This window comes from Populus euphratica, unplaced genomic scaffold (genome assembly GCF_000495115.2).
Source record: "Populus euphratica unplaced genomic scaffold, PopEup_1.0 scaffold44.1, whole genome shotgun sequence".
Classification (NCBI taxonomy): Eukaryota; Viridiplantae; Streptophyta; class Magnoliopsida; order Malpighiales; family Salicaceae; genus Populus; species Populus euphratica.
In genome coordinates, this window is record NW_011499865.1 from 157704 (window position 1) to 163355 (window position 5652).

Below are 5652 nucleotides of genomic sequence, written 5' to 3' on the forward strand. Positions count from 1 at the left end.
TACTTTTTTTTTTATTAGAGGCTATGTCTCTTGAACGTGAGCTGAGCCCAATAGAGTTGTTTATTGAGACGCACGTGTGGAATCAAGATCGCCAAAAGGGAGAGATATGGGGACGATCTTTCGATCCATCCGAATTTCAATCCGGATTTGTGGATGGAGGTAGGATCATTTGGTGGACTCAATAAAAATTGGGTGTATAAGCTTTCCAATACAATGGTCAAGAACTTGTGGGCAACCTATAGTGTCTCAATTGTCAGGAGCTCCTAATCAGTATCGAGTATCCAATCTAAGGAGTTCGTGACCTTGTAGCAACACATGACTCAGCTCAATGAAAAATACAAGCACCTATCGACGACTTATGAATAACAGACGGCTCATCTCATCGAGAAATATGACCAACTCTCGGTGAATTATGAACAGTTTCGCCAAATAGTCATGAACATGACATCACAAAGTGGTGATACATGTGCGCCTTATTTTTGGGCGTATAACAAACAGCCTCCTCCTCCTCCTTTAGGTTCGCTATTATGTTAATTTAATTTTTTTTAAAACACATTTAATTTGTAATAAATATTATTTTACTTTATTTTTTTTGTTTTTGATGTTTTAAAAAAAATTTATTTGCATAATTGTTTTTTTACTATTAATTTATATAATTTTATATTATTTATTCTAAATAATTTTTAAAAAATATTTAAAAATAATCACCAAGGGATTTACAGACGGACTGTATCCGTCGACATTTGACAGAAAGAGAAATGCCAATTGCATCGATGAATTTACAGATGGAGTGTTTCTATCGGCATTTTACAGTAGCTTGGTGCAAATGTCACAATCACCGATGAATTTACAAACTGATAAATTCTATCAGCATTTCACAGAGTGATGGAAATGCCACACTCACCGACAAATTTATAGAGAGATATAATATGTCAGCATTTAACAGGGAGTTAAAAAATATTTACTGGATATACCACTATAGTCAACATAATAAATCCGTTGGTATATTTCAAGCGAAAAAAATTTTTGGTGTGCAATTTTTGTCTGTAAAACCATCGGTAATTGTTTTTTTACCAACTGACTTAGCTATGATATTAGGTATTACCGATGAAAAAAAAGCCGACAAGTGTTTTCCATCAGTAAAAAAATTATCGACGAACTCTAAATTAAATATTTAGTTGATAAAACTGTGAAATTCTGTAGTGTTAGCACAATATGCTGGCACTTGTAGAACAAAGTCTTTGATGTATGTTAAAATTTTAAAATTTAGATTAGTATAATCTAAATTCTATAGCTTTGTTTGGTTTTTAATCCTCAATCTTTGTTTTTTTTTTTTAAAAATTTCCTATTCTTCCTTAAAAGGAACTTTAGTTCACCTTAAAAAAGGTACTAAACTTCATTCTAGCTTTGAATTTGATTACTATCTTAATTCTCCAATCAACTGAGCTTGATAATACTACATGTTTTTCATTAATTAATGGTGGTAAGAGATTTCCAGGATTGAGATGCATAATGAAAAATCTAAATGAACAATCTGAAAGGTCTTTAAATTGAAAATGATAGATAAGATGCTATAAGTTTTAATAGTTATTGATATAGTTAGCAAGCTTATTTTCATTAGGTTATATATATATATATATATCATTTTTATCATTTTTATTTGAGTTTTATAAAAATTATAATGATGATATACTATTAATATCAATGAAATTGCAGTTTCCTATTAAAAGTAAAAAAAGAGAGTTTATTTTCTGTATTTTGTATACTGTTTTTTAAGAAACTAATGAGTCTTTATAATTTATCATTCTTATATTTTTATAGAGGGGATGACTAAAAAGTCATTTGCTTCTTATGACATTAAAAATCCCTTATTTGTAAAAGAGAGAAAATATTCTAGACTCATGAGAAGAAAATATCTTTGACTAAAAAAGGAGTCTGACAAGATTTCCAAAACCACGTGTATTTGAACTCGATGCTTAGTTGAGTCCGAGAGTAATTGATGTGGCAACTCGCCAGATCCATTTATGTATGGGTTCAATGCTTGGCTAAACCTAAAAATGTTAGGTTTGTCAGTTTACCAAACTCATTTATGCCCGAACTTAGTTTGATGGAGCCCAAAGATGGTGCTTAGGCTTAATGTTTAGTTGAGTTTAAGAATGTTAGATCTGGTAGTTCACCAGATCTCATATATATTTAGGCTCAATGTTTAGCTAAGCTCTCGAATATTGAATGTAACAAGTTACTAGATTCATATATACTTGGACTCAGTTATTAATTAAACCAAAGAATATTCGGTTATTACCATGCATATGATTCTTTTATATGAGAATTCAAATAAAAATAAAAGATGTTAATAAATCAAGAAAAAAACTTTCATGTTAGTGTCACATTAGGGAAGTAAAATATTTCCACCGGAAATCATCTTTCTAAATGATTAATAGCGCCTCTATGTAATTATATTGATAATATCATTAAAATAAAGTGATGTATGATGATCTAAAGATGCTTCGCATATTAAAATAATAATAAAAAATGATCAAATTGAAATATTTAAAGTTGAATTTCAAGTGGTCACGTTCAAAGGAGAAAGATTAAGAGAAACATTAAATTCTCACTTCATGAAGTTCGAATATGAGCACCCATAGACTAATTATAATAGATTTGAATGAAGGGTCAAGTAGACTAAGTTAAATTACTTTTGACACTCAAGCTATAGATTGATTAGTAGAGGTCTTACGAATACGTTTATACTATACAAATTCTGTTTTCAAGTCTACTGGCTAGTTTGTATGGGTGTGTGTGTGTAACTTTCAAAACTCTTAGTGTTGAGTGTATTGCCTAAACAAGCATGATGACGATGATGACTCCAAAATTAAGAAAGTGATACCCATGGACAATTGCTGTCAATCAAGTGACAAATCGTGTGATGGGCTTTGGATATTTGCTTTATGTTGCCACCATACCATGTAACTAGGCACCCCTGCACATGCTTATTAAATCATGTGTTGCTTTCACTTCCGTTCATTTTGTGGGCATGCGACCGCTCCCTGTCATTCTCTTTCATTGGCGAGAACTTGTTTTCTTTGATTCCTGTTTGTGAATAATTTGCATAAGAACAGATTGGAACCTTTGAATTGTGTGGCTAGCTGTGTATTGTTGTTCTCCACATCAGAATTTGTACATTCCTGCTCTATCAAGATAAATGTAAAATTGAAAGGAATTGGTTACAATAATAATAATAATAATAAGTAATAAGATTCATTTACTTTGAAGTTGTGAGTTGCTACTTGTAAGAATAAGAGAATTCTTCTGCACTGCATATTTCATTCTGTAGTTACAGTAGTATATATCACACGAGGGAGGAAGGAAAACACAATCTTATATCTAAGCAAACAATTGCTGAATATCTACTAATGATTCCAAAGATCAAGCCGAAATATATATGCTAATAACTGTATAATAATTTATAGATGGAAGGTGAATATATGCTGCTCTTAGTAAGATAATATATCCACCTCTAACTAGCTTAATTTAATTTAGAGAAGTATTTTAAATATTAACATTAAAAATAGATGTAATAAGATGTTATAAGGATTTAAATATATATATATATATATATTTGTCTACAATTACAAAACATACAAATCTTCATAATTATTAAACTTAATCTGGGTTGATTTAGTACAAAACTTATATTATAGATTGATTAAATTAATCCAAATTAATCTAAGTTAATATATTTTTTAATAAAAAAGATGTTATATTTTTTTTAAATTAATCAGATTATGAATTAACCTCTTTTTACTCACCTATGATTCAAGTTTCAATTGAATACCCCATCTTCAACTTCAGGGGTGTGTTATGAAATGTTTTATATTATAGGAAATATTGTATTTATCTTGTATAAAGTTATTCTATGTAATATAGTGTACTATATATTATAGGAAATACTGTATTTACCTTTTTAATCACTGGACTAACAACAATTGGATCAATTATTCGTCATTTTTCACTGTATACATAGCTGTCACCCTGTAGCAGAAACGTTTTCTACATTGAACAATATTAGCATGACTTTAAGCGTATAGTACGTCAATAATAATTAATTGATTGCATATCAATAAAAAAAAAAAAAAGCATGAAACGATGCTGTGAATGAATACGAATTAACTTGGGTTAAATAATACATAATCATACAAGGTTAGTGATGTAATGATAATTGATAAGAAAAGTCACTTAGCTAAATCAAGGCGTTTTTGTCATTTAATGATGACTTTGCTTAATTTCTTTTGGGTGGTGAAGATCAATGATTAGAAAGAAAAAAGTTAAAGAGTTATCTTGCTTAATTTCAGAGATATTCACTCATAGAATGAAAGAATCTGGAGAGTTCCAACTTCTTCTCCACTTTGCTGGCCAGGACCATCATGATAACGAAACTTCAGGCCACTATATTTCTTGTTGTCCTTATTAAAATCTCTGGTAGGTGTTTATTAATTACTTAGATTTGCGATCGGAGACAGACTTTTTAAAAATTTATGAGGTTGTAAGAAGGAAAAAATTGATTATGAATATATCAATTTCACTGTGGAAAGCATTTCACCATTTGTTTGTGTAATTGGAATAATTGTATTTAAGTATATTTAAATATACTTGGCTTTAAAAAATATTAAATTAATATTTTTTTTATATAATTTTGATGTGTTAGTATAGAAAACTACTTAATATATTTTAAGTAAAAAATATTATTTAAAAATATCATAAACCAGAATACCAAATTAGCATGGCAACCTCCCATCCTTGAAATATTGCTACTGCAGAAACATTACACGTTCTGATCAATGTCATTGAATTTACACCAACTATATGCTCAAGTATTTTCTTGTCTTTAACAATCGACATAGAGTTTTGTCGGTCGATTTGAGTGGACCCAGTCTTAATTAACTGTTGAAAATTGCCTTCCCTTATGACAATTACATCTGTCCATCTCTAGCTCTTGAAAAGTTGCCTCACTCTCTGTTGCTTGAAAGTAAAAGGTAATGTTTCCATCGCTGGTTTAGTTAAGCTAAATATTTCTGTTTTTTAATTTAAAATTAACATTATTGCAATCCACACTTTTTAGTGTTTTTGAAATTAAACCTGTTTTCTATATATATATATATAGAAAAGATGATCTAATGATTGAAAAATATTTAATGATATCACATCTGCTAGCATTGTGACCTAATTGAAGAAAAATATTTGATTAATTCGACAAATTAATTTAAAGAGCAAGATTAAACTGAATGGATTAAAAAATATATAAGAATTAATTAACCATATTAAAAACACATGAGTGAAAATAAATAATTAATACAAACACAGTAATTAATTTAAGGGTTTTTTTTATTGGTGGGAAAAACTTGCTTGCAAGGTTTTTAACTCACATCATCTAATTTCCTCGCTCCTGTATAATAACCGACAGTTCTTTTATCTTTGCTTTAAGGCCCCCCCCTTTTTTTTAATATATAAAGCATGAATGTCTTTCTCAGTAATTTATTTATTAAAAAATAATATAAATTATATTTTAAAAATTTATTTAATAATTTAAATTTTTAAATAAAATGATTATTTTACATGGTATTAGAGTCTTGATAACTAAACGATTGAGTTTGA